Genomic DNA, 15623 nt, shown 5'->3' on the forward strand with positions numbered 1-15623 from the left:
ACATGGAGCAATTAAACCAACTCTTGTATAATATTAAATGTAGATACTGAAGAATTAGCTGCCAAAAATACTTACTGTCAAAGCAAGTTCATTTTAAACAGCTTGCAGTGGTCCAAAGTTTTCTGTTGCGGGAAAAACTAACCACAACTAGCATGCTAACTCTGCACTTCCTGATTCTCAAACAATAAAATGCTCATATAAATAGATAAATAGATGCAGACAGCACACAGTGGACTTATTTTGACCTCCTGAGCTGCGTATATAATACAGAGCGTCCATATAAGTCTCTTTACAATTTTAAAATTGAATTACAAAGGCAATTGATAAGATATATTAATTAGATTTGTTCTATCTTACTCAGTGGTTATAGAAGTTTTTAATCACATTGTATTTATGTGCATCCTGTTGATTAAAGAGGGATTTTTTTAATGAATCCATAAGAAATGGCTACTCAAGAAAAGGCACAATGTATATCATGGCTATGGTAAATATATCATGTATCAAACAAAGATACGGGACATTACTGAACTAAAACAAATGATAACACATGCGACTGCAAACATTGATGAGGCTATGCTACAGTGAACACGGCAAGAAAACCAGTACTGTCTTGATGTGCTTTGTGCGACTAATGGTGCCAATATAGAGGTGTTTTGAATAAGGTAACAACAAAAAAACTTTGGAAACCACTGAGTACAATAGAACAAGTGTGATTAAGATAGCTTATCAACTCCCTTTGTAATATTTGTATTAACTGTAATAAGACTGTAGAGGGCCAAGACAAATTTAGCTCAAATTGGTGGGTACATGCCCTTTAAACCACATGCTGTTGCCTACAAATGTTTGCAGTCTGACAATTAGATATATTGCATGATATTGCACCACATATAGCCGAGGTAGTTTTTGAAATGATTTATATTTCCCTGATCAGGAGCTCACCCACAGTTGTATTTGACAGATTCACGCATGTTTGAGTAATCCGAGTATTGTCCTGCAATCGAGGCATGCATGCTTTGAAAATTCTGTGTTCACCTACCCCCTACCCCTGCCCAATGTTCTATATTTTGTTATGATTAAAACACAGAGAAATCTTTCAACAATAAAAAGCTGGAAATGAAAATGCACTGGTTGCTATGGTGAAACGCCAGAATGAAGAGACGTGGTCTATCAGTTCTGCAGCAGTTAAAAGTTAATGGATTTGATTATTAAGACATTTTAGATCAATTCTGTGGTTTACAATGAATAAAATGTACATATTATTTTGTTATAGTTTAATACGGAATACCCAACAAAAAGAATAATATGTCTAATATTCTTTAACTAGTTTCAAGTAAGTGGTTTATGTGCAACTCTTAAAGACTCTCTATGTAGCTTTTCTGCCACCTGCTTGTCGCCATAGATGTCAGGTTTGCTTGAATGTTCCAGTAATTGATCTTTCACATCACCTTTCACCTATTATCTCCACAGATCTGACCTGTAACGTGACATAACCCGCTTGTTACCTTGGCGATAGTTACAGAATAATAACATCTGAATGAAAAGTTCCATAGTTCTCCTTTATATGTTCTTGCACCTGCTGTTGTGAGCAGAGCAGCAGAGCACAGGAGAAAGTTGCAGGTTGAAGAGTGACACGGAGAGACTACCCAGTTGTTTTGTGTCAAAGGCTCTTATGTCTGCTCTGCTGCACCTTCTGGGAGTCAAGAGGCTCCATTGTGAGGTGAAATCCGCTTCAAGTGATACAGGCAAGACAAGCAGACAGCGGCAGGAGGAGGAGGCTCAGGGAGTACTTCTGTCCACAGTATACGCGCAGCAATTGTTCTAAAAAGACACAGTAGTGGGAATAGGAATAACACAACAACCACTGCTTAAACGTACCAAAGCAATGGGTTTTTTGGAGTAGAGGATGCATATTTTTGAATATAATTTCCTTAAAAGCTAAATTATTTATCTAGTGTGTAATTTTGTGTTGCCAGTGCTTTAACCTGCACATGTTTTTCTCATTCTCAGTATATGTATTTCTCATGTGAAAGCTCAGAAACTCCAGAATTTACTCATGGAGGCTGCACTAGCGCTGATTCCCGATTGGCTGCAGATGCTGGGGTTTAGCGAGGATTCGGATCAGAGAGAGTACTTTTAGGTTTAAACCCAATGGATTTCAGAAAGGAACTGGTAACCCGAATTAGAGGCTAATGTGAAACTTTTTCTGACTCGTTCTGAAACCGAAGATAAACATCAACAACTTGGCCCTCCTGTGCAATGTTTTTGTAGTACTGGGTCTTTAATATACACACTTTGGGAGCGACTTTTTTTTCTGCAAGTACTTTTTAGATCATATATCATTTGGAAAACTGGTAACTTATGTAAAAGTGAAATGATGGGCTACAAATGTACAATTTGGAGGTCACTGCAGTAAATCCCAATGTAAGTGAGCAAAAACGACATGTTACCACGAGCAGAAATGTACAACACTGGTGAAAAACTGTTTTATTATAGGCAGCCAAGTTTTGCTAGAATTAATAATGAATGAATAAAAAATGAATGATGTTTTGCTCAAATAGTACTAGACTTGCCTTGAAGGATTCTTGCCGAGTCCATCCTACCCAAGAGTGAGGTTTATTTTATGGGGAGGCTCGATGTTTTCTCTCCCCCAGGATCCCAGCCTGTCAAAACACTCCATGTCTGTATAAGACTGCCTGACCCGGGGCTCCATGTGTGTATTTTGTTGAAGCTCAGCAAATATTTACTGAAGCTTACAGTGCACATGTGTGATTTTGTGGCTTGTTTTTTCATTTATGAGATTGTAAAAGTACATTTTTATTTGTATTTTTGTATTTTTACTACATGTATAATTATTACATTGCACAGTTAAGGTGTATTTGACGGGTTTATTCTATAGTATCTGTTGTAAACATTTATAGAAGCTAAATGTCTATCAATTACAGGTTGAGAAGAGAAGTACTAAAGTAGCATAGAAAAATACAGGAATTGGCGGTGAGTTCTAAAATGGAATACCTCGTGTATCGGCAGTACCATCACATTCAAAATGCAGGAACAATTTACACACAGGGAAGGTCTTGTCATGTATTTTTAATAGTCTAATCATATAGTACCATTTAGAGCATTTTAATATTACGCTTCAAAGGAAACGGTTATGAAATTATCTCGACAATCTCTGCTCCCTTTGGCAAACCATTTAAAAATGATAAACTTACAAACCAAAACAGAAAGTTGAAAGCAGAGTGGTAGTAGTAGTAGTAGTAGTAGTAGTAGTAATAGTAGGAGTACTAGTAGTAGGAGTAGTAGTAGTATTAGGAGGAGGAGCAGGTGTACTAGTAGGACAAGTTGTACTAGTACTAGCTGTAGTAGTATTAACAGTATTAGTAGGAGGAGTAGTAGCAATATCAATAGTAGTAGCTGTAGTAGTAGCAGTAGTAGTAGTAGTAGTAGTAGTAGTAGTAGTAGTAATAGTAATAGTAGCAGTAGGAATAGGAATAGTAGTAGCAGTAGCAGAAGCAGTAGTTGTAGTAATAGTAATAGTAATAATAATAGTAATAGTAGTAGAAGCAGTATGAGTAGGAGTAGTAGGAGTAATAGTAGTAGTAACAGTAGTAACAGTAGTAGTAGTAGTAGTAGTAACAGTAGTAGTAGGAGTAGTAGGAGTAGTAATAGTAGTAATAGTAGTAGTAGCTGTAGCAGTAGGAGTAGTAATAGTAGCAGTAGTAGCTGTAGTAGCAGTATGAGTAATAGTAATAGTAGTAGCGCTAGGAGTAGAAGTAGTGGTAGTAGTAGTAGCACTGGGAGTAGTAGTAGTAGTAATAGCAGCAGTAGTAGCTGTAGTAGTAGGAGTAGTAGTAGTAATAGTAATAGTAGTAGTAGCACTGGGAGTAGAAGTGGTGGTAATAGTAGTAGCAGTAGTAGTAGGAGTAATATCAATAGTAGTAGTAGTCATAATAGTAATAGTAGTAGTAGCACTAGGAGTTGGAGTAGTAGTAATAGTAGCAGTAGTAGCTATAGTAGTAGTAGTAGTAGTAGTAGTAGCAATAGTAGTAGCAGTCGTAAAATCTTCAATTTAATGATGCTATGTTTTATTGAAATAAATACTCTGATTGTCAAATGCACTTCACATCTCATTCCACACAGTATTGACACATTCTCTATCAAACCTGAGTGTACAATCATTAGCCTTTTAACTACACATGGAGTTCTTTTCTTCTGGAAATATTCTCTTTTCACTATCGATTTCACATTTGCACCCTCGGCCCTTTACACAAATCAATTATTATGAGAACTGACAAGGTGCCCATCTATACACAGCCAACGTCACAGTACTTTTACTTATTTAGACACTCGCAAAAATCTATTCAACTTCAAGAACCGTCGTGTTTTGAATCGTAAGTTGTAAAAACACACTTTACATTCTACTTGTAGTGTTGTTCAGCTGAGAAGGATGCCGTGGTGAAGAAGAGGAGGAGGAGGAGGAGGAGGAGGAGGAGGAGAAGAGAGAGAGGAGGCAGAGGGTCAGACTGGTGTCACCCAGGCGTCCCTCGGAGAGATCCATTTTTAGCACACGCAGGTTTACCGGTGCAGAGACAGGGCGCAGAAAATAGAACAATGTGGGAAGGAGATGGGAGCAAGGAGCACATCGCAGAGGAGAGAAAGGATCCAATCTCAAAGTGTTGTGTTAAGAAAAATACACATCTGGAATACACCATTGTAAGTGTAATCTGATCACTTCTGTCTAATAATATCTGGCAGCATGTCTTGTTTTGACTACATTTTTATGCATTCAGTTGTGTTTCTGCCTTTGAGATAATCTTTTAATTGTTTTTAATTGCAATTTTATGTTAACTTATTTATATGGGCAGCCAGAAGCACACACTTTGACAAAACTTTACTAAAATGTGCGGGTCTGTAACATAGAGTGTATATATGAATGGACATAGCTAACCCGCTAGTCGCTGCGTTCCAAATAGGAAGTGATCGACTCTGGCTCCAATTCACTTTACATTGAAATACCGTCGCCCCTCTCTCTGTAACTGCTGCTGTCAGGCTCGTCGTTTTAGTCTTAAAATGTTCATATTGACCTGCTCTATGTGATTCTGGTATTCTGGTAGTAAGATATGAACATTCTTTTCCGAAGTTGCTCCCACTGGCATTAGCAACAGGTTTGATTGACAGCGTTGCTAAGCCCCCACTCCCTGCCAAACCAGCGGTGCAAGCGGGTATTACCTTCAAAAGCTTCTCTCCGGATTGGCTCTTTGGTTGCTATGACACTCGTGAGCAGAATTCCAAATATGAAACTCCGCTCCAAATTCGTTTCTGTAACTGCTAGCACCGATGAGCTTCGTTTGACTGGAGCCAAACGCTGTGGGTGACATCACACTCACTTAGTCCACTTCTTTGTACCGTTGTAAGGTATTTTCTAGCAGTGCAGTACTACACCAAACTGGTATCTTGATTTACTCTTGCTAAGGTAAATAACATGTGCCCAACTGTGGATATGGAATGCATGGGAGATCACCAGGACGCTATGAAGACCAGCGTGGGGATTTACAAAGATGTGTGGACAAGAAGTTAACACCAAAGTTCTGGTTTTGTGATTAAAGCCACTTCTTATCTGTAGCCCCTCTTCCTAAAGAATGTGTGATCCCATTCTGAGAGGGTCATAAAACACTCAACATGGCCTAAAGTTTCTTAATGTATAACACCATGCTGATGAGAAGAAGACCCACCTCACAAACTCATACATTGGGAAGCCCTATAAAAGCTGTCAACATGCTCATCTCAGGACTCTCTTCCTATCCTTTCCTGAGAGTCCATTGCTTCATAGTTCACTTTACCTGTGTGGAACTCATTAAACTCTTTGACGCTTGCACCAGAAACGAACAATTCTTACACCGTCTATGATCTGGAACTGTATCCTGTCTTCGGAGAGAGTGTGATTGACAGGTAGATTAACCAATCAGAGAGATGCATGCGGCATTCGAAAACTTCAAAACTATTTTTAAGAGGAGATATGTTCTTCCTTTGAGAGTCACATGTGACAAATTAGAGGCTGTGGTTAGACCGTCCTTAGTCACGCTCTACGGTCCGATCGCAGACGCTTCTCGATTCAAACTGAACATTGACGGGACTGGCTGATCAGGTTATAAAGTTATTGGCAACCGCAAAACAACAGCAAGCTCACAATCCCCAAACTACTGTATTTTTGCAGCTAACAGCGTATTTATTGTGGTTAATTGCTTTTAGTGCTTTTTATTTTCTTAATAATGATAGAGCTGAACGTAGAGAATATTCTTAATGGGAAGAGGGCACCATTTTATGTGGCTACTTTCAGTCAACTGTTATTTTATTCAGAAACCAACTATCGATTTGCCCGTTAGCATACCAATTCCTTGCCTGGGTCCAGAACACACACTTCTTCAATATTTTATGAAGATCTGAGTCTGATCACTGGTAAATCTGCCTGTTTTCAGATGAGTGTGATTGACAGGTGGATTCGCCAACCAGGGACAGGCATGGTCTGTTTGCACAATCACGTTTGACCGTTCTTGAGATGCATCGAAGGACTTAGGGACAAAACTCATATCAAACTGTATAAATATATAGAGATATCAGTCTGGCAGGCAAACCAATCCCCTGCCCCTTACTTTACTGACAGCTGTCAATCAAAGGTCTAGCTATAACTTCATACCATACTGAGACATTTTTTGGGTTCGTATACAAGCTGGTTTTAGTCAAATGATTCTGGCAACGCACAGTGAGAAGCTCATTCTCCTTTCTGATTTGAGAACCAAAACACATTTAATATCATGCCAATTATTTTTGTTACTGAATAAACCAACATTACAACTATTATTGGTCCACTTTATAAAAGATTGGCCTAATAAAGGGTTAAGAGTTAAGTGAGGGTATTAACTAAGTAGTAAAATCCATGTTTGACTTTAAAATGTTTACTGAAGACTAATGTTTTTGAAATATTGTAGAATAATAACTGTGCTATACTATATTTACCCACCAATACAGAATCAACACAGTCAAATAAATGCATTTATTTTACGTTTGAATGAATCTAAATTTGAGCATAATCCTCATAATCCAGGCTTTGGTGCTGGACTTGTTGTGTGGTTATATTCAGTCTTTCTTCAGAGCTGCTGGTCCTCTTTGATGTGAGCGGTGGTGCAGAGTCAGAAGGGAGACACCGGCTTTGTCATCATCGGCTTCATCGTCACCAGCCTCATCATCACCGGCTTCATCATCACCGGCTTCATCATCACCGGCTTCATCATCACTGCGCTTTAATCTCTTTCTACAGTCTTGGCTCTGAGCTCAGTTACAAATGGAGTCAAACAAAAATATGCAAAAATACTTTAGTTACTGAACACTGAATGCCTGAATTAAAATGTCTGCCTCAAGTGGAGGAGTTCAAGTATCTCGGGGTCTTGTTCACGAGTGAGGGACGGATGGAGCGTGAGATTGACAGGCAAATTGGTGCAGCGTCCGCAGTGATGACTGTTGTGGTGAAGAAGGCGCTGAGTCGAAAGGCAAAGCTCTCGATTTACCGGTCTGTCTGTGCTCCTAATCTCACCTATGGTCATGAGCTCTGGGTAATGACTGAAAGGACAAGATCGCCGATACAAACTGCTGAAAGGGCTTCCTCTGCAGGGTGGCTGGGCGTTCCCTTAGAGACAGGGTGAGGAGCTCAGTCACATGGGAGGAGCTCGGAGTAGAGCCGCTGCTCCTACACATCAAGAGGAAGCAGCTGAGGGGGCTCGGGCATCTGCTCAGGATGCCTCCTGGATGCCGGGCATGTCGCACCGGGAGGAGGCCCCGGGGAAGACCCAGGACACGCTGAATGGACTATGCCTCTCGGCTGGCCTGGGAATGCCTTGGGATCCCACCGGAGGAGCTGGAGGACATGTCTGGTGTGAGGGACGTCTGGGAGTCCCTGCTTAGACTGCTGTCCTCGTGATCCGGTTTCGGATAAGCGGAAGAAAATGGATGGATGGATGAGTTAAAATGTATTCTTTTATATGAGATGTGCAAGCTACAAATCTCTATACACTAAATGGTACACTGATCAAAAGTGTCATCACCTGTAAATATCTTGGGTTTTGACTTGACGAAAACTTTAAAATACATATCTCAGAATTATGTCGAAAGCAAAATCAAAATTATCATTTTATTGTAGAAACAAATCTTGTATTTCATTGAATTACAGAAACAAAATTGTTCAGGCAACCTATCTTCCTTTACTCGATTATGGAGATATAATACACATGCAGACTTCAGATTCTACTTTGAAACCTTTAGCTCCACTCTTTCACTCAGGCCTTCGTTTCATAACAGGTGATGAATCAAAAACCCATCACTGTACACTTTATGAAAAAGTAGGTTGGCCATCGCTATCTGTCAAAAGAGACACTGTATAAAATGTATTTATAAAGGATTACTTAACAGACAGCCTGAATATCTCACCTGTTTGTTGAACTTTGATACAAGGACTTTTAATACAAGATCACACGACCACATCAGTCCTGTACTAAAATATCTGCACTGGCTTCCTGTTGAGCTTAGAGTCAAATTCAAAGTCCTCCTCCTGACATACAAAACCCTAAACGGTATGGCCCCATCCTATCTGCAAGATGCTATTGTCCCGTACCAGCCAAACAGAGCACTCCGATCTCAAAATGCAGGACTATTAGTGGTTCCTAGAGTGTCCAAAAGTACAGTGGGAGGGAGAGCATTCAGTTACCAAGCTCCTGTGCTATGGAATCAACTCCCTGCTGATGTTAAACAGGCCCCCACAGTCTCTGTATTTAAGACCAGGCTTAAAACCTTCCTCTTCGGTATAGCTTATGACCAGGTTACTTAGTGAGGGAGTTAGGGAGTGACATTAAAACCCGGGATAAGATAGGCTGCAGTAGGAGATAACTAGCTGGGGAAGTATGGCAACCTGAGCACTACCCTCTGCTTCCTCCTATTTTCTCATCAGCAATACTATTCACATGTTGTCCCCTGTCCCACTCCCCCTGTGGAGTGTAACTCTTTCAGATGCCCCGATGACACCTGGACCCTCTCCTCCTCCCCGCCTGGCCCTCCTCCACCCGCCTCCCTCTCCTCCTTGCCTGGCTCTCATCCTCTTCGCCCGGCTCTCCTCCTCCTCGCCTGGTCTTCCTCCTCCTCGCCTGGTCTTCCTCCGCCCCCCTCCCTCCTCCGCCCCCCTCCCTCCTCCTCGCCTGGCCCTCCTCCGCCCCCCTCCCTCCTCCTCGCCTGGCCGATTTTTCTTGTTTTGTCTGATTTTTCCTGTTGTTTGATTTTCCTGTTTGTTTTTGTGTGTAGGCAGCACGGTGGCTGAGTGGCAACACTCATGCCTCACAGCAAGAAGGTTTGGTTCGATCCCCGGGTCGCCCAGGCCTTTCTGTGTGGAGTTTTGTATGTTTCTCCCCGTGCTTGAATGGGTTTCCTCCGGGTAGTCCGGTTTCCCCCAACAACCAAAACATGAACGCCCTTCGAGACAACTGTTGTTGTGATTTTGGGCATTACAAAAATAAAATGAATTGAATTGAATTGACATGATTGCACTGGTCGCGCTAGAACTAAAATAGGGGGGGGACACTTTCAGTTATTTTAGTTAGTTTAATGTTTTAAATGGACCTATGCACTTATTGTTTTTGTTTTCTGTTTATTTCAGTGCTCTCATTGGGCTCTCCCTGTATAAAGATACATGAAAAAATGGGCCAATCCGAGTACTGTATTATGAATACTTAAAATACTTTTACAACATGTTGCATTATATTTTATTTTTGTTTCACTCTTTGCTATGCATTAACTTATGTCTAATTAGAGAAGGAAAAGTGTACATTTTCTCACTAATAACTTGCAGTACAAAGCCAAAATTGCATGATAAAGTACTACCATGTATTCCTTTCAATTTAGGAAAGTAACCGTGTTCTAAATCCCACCAAATGCAGTGGTGGAATGTAACGAAGTACAAGTAGTAAAGTATTGTATTTAAATAGAATTTTTCGGTATCTGTGCTTTACTTTAGTACATTTTACAGTGGGTACATTTTACTTTCACTTCACTACATTTGAGAGCAGGTATCGGTATTTTCTACTCCACTACATTTTTGAACTGGACTCAAAAGTAAAAAGTACTTTTCATTTAATGTGAGTGGTTATTTTTTAACATGTTCGTGGTAACATCCTGTTTTAAAATTTTTGAGTTCAAGTTTTGAGCAAACAAAAATAAATACACAAAATGAATTTTAAAAAATTGAGAAATTGAATTGTTGACCAATATATGTAGCCTATCTTTTTTTCTTTTTTTAATCACTGCATTTAACACTTTAACATATTAACACTTGTGTGAAAGACTTACTTTTTTACTCTTTTAAATACATTACATTTTAAAATTTACTTAAGTATATTTTTTCATGCGATACTTTTACTTGAGTAACTTTTTATTTCTGTATCTTCTTATGTAACAAAATTGAGTACTCCATCCACCACTGACCAAATGAAAGTAATTGTACTGAAACACAGTTACTCAAAATAAGTATTCAGAACGCATATTTGTTGTACATGTATTCAGTTACTTCCCAGCACTGTATTTCAAAAAGTGTTATAATAAAACAAGATGCACTGACCAAATCCATTTAGCTCGATTTTACAAAGTTATGGTTGGACTTTGAATTGCATGTTGTTGTTTTTTGTTTTTTTGTTTTTTGGCCGTTGCGCCATGTCATTGATCAAAGAAGCCAATAATAAGTCATTGCTTGCTTTTCAAGATGCACTGTGTAACATCACTGTGTTATTGCTTCACCTAAAATGTTCCACAGTGTTGCATTAAACTGGTGCTGCTTTTATGCATTTCATGACCGGTCTTTCTGTTGCTCAAAAACACTGTGCACATCAGACATTCTTACTGTGAGTGGGGTTATCTCTCCATAGATCTGATCTGTGACTTAACCTGGTGTTGCTTGTCTCTGTGGAGATAGAGATAGAGATAGGTTTAACACTACGCTCCTTCAAAGCAATAACAATGCCGTAAAGACCAAAACCCTCCAGAAAAGTTACACAGTGCACCTTTATATCTCACCATAACTGCAAGCCTAGTTGTTTCTCCAAAAAGTTTCGCCTGATTTGCAAAAACGAGGCCAAGTTATATTGAGTAGATGTATAAAATGTCAGTTGATTTTTTTCCCTGACAATAATACTTAAATCCCCTTCTTAAGCCGTTGTTCCAATAACTGAAAAAAACCCTGTTCGGTGTTATCATTTCTAATCGACCCATCTCTCCCTCTGTCCCTGCTGTTGTCCCTGTCCTCTCACAATCAATGCACCCAGACTGTGTTCCTGTGTCTAATCCTCGTATTATTCCTCATCACAACATTAGTTTGAATTTGGTTATGTCACTGCGCTTGGCCAGCTGCATAAATGAGCAGATTTGTGAGTAATCTGGCTTCAGTGCAGGCAACTCACTTATTTATAGCCCCATTTGCATCACACGGGTCAATATTGTAATTAACCATAAGCTGCACCAATTTATGTTTTATGCTAATTACAAATCAAACCGTGAATACTGATTGAGTTTTATTCGAGCGTGAAACTTTCCCTGCGTTGTATTGTGATTGTGTTATTGTATGTCACATTTCGTTAAGGTAAAAAGGCTATTCGGATTCTCATAATGTTTGTTTGTGTGTTTAAGACAACACCTCAAGGGCAATTTCGGAGTCTCATTCAGCCACTAGACGTGAAGTAGAACCGAAACGTGTTTATCTTAGAAATGATGGCACTGATTAGACACATCAACTTGCTGCTGTTGTTGTTGTGTCCTTGGGCAAAACACTACAGACACACCTATGTAAAAATGAGGTGTGTGTGGATGAATGTCAGTTTACCCCAAGGCAGCTATGACTACAAAAGTAACACAAGTGAATGAATAATGCAATGTAAAGATATAGTTAGAAATTGCATCGTTGCAGCAGCAAAGTACACAATAAAACACCTTTGAAAATTTTGAATATGAAAAAAAGTGGCAAAATATATGCAAGATAACGTAGAATGATGGTAATAAGCATGCAAAACATATCAAATCTAAAACTATTTCTGAACAGTATGACAAAGTAGACCATCCAGGGGTTTCACAATGACAACAAATTAAGCACTGTTATAACATTTACCAATTTAAAACAAAAATATTATATCTTCTGAATGAGAAAAAGTCCTCAAAATGTTGCACATTACAGGAAGCTGAAACCCTATGAATATCGACAGCAGAAATAAAGTGGCCACTGTAAGTTAAAAGGCCTATATTACATTATTTTCTGATCTATGTTGTTTCTTCATCATATTTTAAAACAGAAACTGGTTCACCCAAAGGACAAAACCCTGAACCATAAACAAAGTAATGTGGTCTACTCCATTCAGTGTAGTGAAGAGTGCAGTGAGCGTTACACTGGAGAAACTAAACAGCCACTTCATAAGAGGATGTACCAACACCGTCGTGAGAGCTCCTCTGGACCCCAGTCTTCTGTACATCTCCATCTCACAGCCTCTAACCACTACATTGAAGACAGTGAGGTACAGATCTTAGCCAGAGAAATGAAACGGTTTGAGAGGGAGTTAAAGAAGCTATTTTTGTTAGGAAAGACAATCCTTCCTTAAACAGGAATGGGGGCCTGAGACATAATCTATCCCCCATCTATAACTCCATCCTCAAACCCCAAGGAAACAACAGGAACAAAAGAGATATAGGGTGAGTGAGTAGGACCATTAAAGGTTGAATGGGGGCTATTAAGACTGAAACTGGAGACAATAGCTGTTTACAGTTTCAGTGTAGTTAGGTCCTACCTTCAGATATATATAAGGCAGTGTCCACCAGCGATCTGACCAGAACTGAAGAAGCGTCTTAGACGAGCAGCGAAACATTTTCACTCCTACAACGTTTTGTCCAGTTGACAGATTTAACTTCAGCTTTACTATCTTCATCACAAACATGCCTGGAGTTTTATTTCATTTCATTCACACATGTTTAACACACAAACGCTGCATATTTAGGTTGGGTTCTTCTGTCAAACAGTAACCACTCAGTTCCACCTTGTGATGTCATGTGGTAATACAGGAAGTGCTCCACTGTGTTTTTAAATGCAATACACCTTCAGTAGAATCATTTGGATGATTTCAACCCCGGAATTGCCAATATCTACTGAACTATAGATAAGAGGTAGCTGTTAACTTGAAAACATCAGAAGGTGGAACAGACCATTTTGAGCTTTGGAGATGTAGACAGACTAAAAGTAAAGGATTACTCCAACATGTGTGAATGAAACAAAACACAACTCAGGGTATGTTTTTGAGGAGGTATCAACATTATAACAACATTAAAGATCACAAGAGTCAATTTTGTGTAATATAGGACCTTTAAAATATGTTAGAGCAAAGGTTATTAATGTTTTTTTTTACATTATAATTTGCAGGTTGCATTTCTTCCCAAACAGCCCGATCCACAGACAGCAGTGCATATACACAGACAGCTGCCCTTAAAAACACATACACATTCAACAAGCTACAGCGCTGTGTCTCCTTTGCCCTATTTCCATATGTAAGTGGGCCACGTCCATGCAGCCAGCTGTGCTAATGTGTGACTCTGTGTGTGTGTGTATGTGTGTTCTCATCCATCTGCACAAACACAGGCCAAAGCCGGGGGAGCAGCAGTCACCAGGGCAAAGCTAAGGGCTCTACCACTCATCCTGGAGCCCCTAGTGCTGGAGGTTAGAGGTGGGAGATGTTCTCAGCAACGCCGTCAATCAAACCCGTTGCTAACACTAGTGGGAGCGACCTCGGAGAGAGCACCTCATTTGTCTGTTATTAATGTTTGTATCTTGATTTACTGACACAATTGCGAAATAAAAATACCAGAATCACATAGAGCGGGTTAATATGAACATTTTAAGACCAAAATGACGAGCCTGACAGCAGCAGTTACAGAGAGAGGAGCAAGAGTTTCAAAGTGAATTGGAGCCAGAAACGTGCCCATGCTCACTTCTTCACTATTTGGAATGCTGCGGCTAGTAGGTTAGCTATGTCCATTTACCGTATTTTCCAAACTATATATCGTTCCAGAGTTGCATCAACCAAATGCATGATAATGAACAACAAACATATATAAGTTGCATTGGACTATAAGTCGCATTTTTGGGGAAATTTATTTTACAAAATCTGAGACCAAGAACAGACATTTTCTTTAAAGGCAAGTTATAATAATAACAATAAAATAGAGAACAACAGGCTGAATAGCAGTACAGCACACTAACATAACACATTTATATTTATTCAGCTACAAGAAGCACAGAGAACTGAATAAGTGTCTGGCATGTCAATGTAAGATATTAACAGTTAATCAGATAAGCATAAAAAGCATCTCACTCCAAATCACTAAATCCAATGAATACTTCATCCTTGGTGTGGCTTCTGCAAAACTCCGCCAACTCAGATGAAGATGAAGCGCCACTTCCTCTTCCTCTTCCATGTCATCAGACTCAGCAGAATACGATTTTTTTAGGCAGCATTTTTGTTCAGTCTTTCTCACATGTCTTTTAAATTACCATAATATTGATTTAAATTTCAGTGGTACAGGAGGAGTAGATACTGGTAAACAAGCCTAGAGTGCCTTCGCATGGTTGTCAAGGTGACAATAACAAAGATGTGAAATTATATATTTTAATAATTTCACATATAAGTCACACCCCCGGCCAAACTGTGAAAAAAAGTGTGACTTGTAGTCCAGAAATACGGTATATATACAGTCTATGGTAGTGACTGATGCATAAAAAGGACCAAAGTCAGATTAAGTTTAATTGGAAAAGCCGGCGGTTTAGTGAAACATTGACAAACCTTTAACAATATAGTTTAGCTAAGGTACCTTGTGTTAAAGTCTGGAGATAGATAAATAAAGGGGAACAGAAGGGGTTAAGTGTGGGCCAGGAGTCAGTCACGGCACAATGGTTTTGGCCTGCACTCAGACTGTTTTTGGAATCCAGAGCTGTCTCACCGGTCCACATGAGTCACAGAGCGTCTTTAAACTGGTAGGAGTATACAAAAAAAGCTCTAGAACAATCATAAGCTTAAATAAATGGAGGGGATGTGCATCAAGAGGCTGAAGTTATTTTACTCCTGAAAATGAGTTAGCACATAACATGTACTATGAACTATGAAGTACTACTAGTATTAATATATTTAAGCTCATGAGTACCACCAGATAAACCAGGCCTATAACAGGGCAAATCTAGAGTTACACCATCTGCAGTTTTAGACAAGGAGTAACTCAAAAAAGGGCAAAATTTCATGTGCAATAGTGATGGGACTTTCAGGTCTTTTATTAGATCCGTTCATTTCAAAGAGCCGTTCGAAACACTGGCTCTTCTAATATTTATTTTTATGACAGAAACCAATGTGAGAACTCATTTTATCCTCAAACTAATCAGAGAGAGAAACGACCAAGGCTTAAATGTGTTTAAACTGGTTCAAACTACGAGTGGAAGTGTGTTTACTCTTTCAAATTATGCATAATCAAAGTAAAACGTACTATAATAATAATACTTTAAAAATGAACTGTTA

Source organism: Periophthalmus magnuspinnatus, chromosome 13, assembly GCF_009829125.3.
Source record: "Periophthalmus magnuspinnatus isolate fPerMag1 chromosome 13, fPerMag1.2.pri, whole genome shotgun sequence".
NCBI lineage: Eukaryota > Metazoa > Chordata > Actinopteri > Gobiiformes > Gobiidae > Periophthalmus > Periophthalmus magnuspinnatus.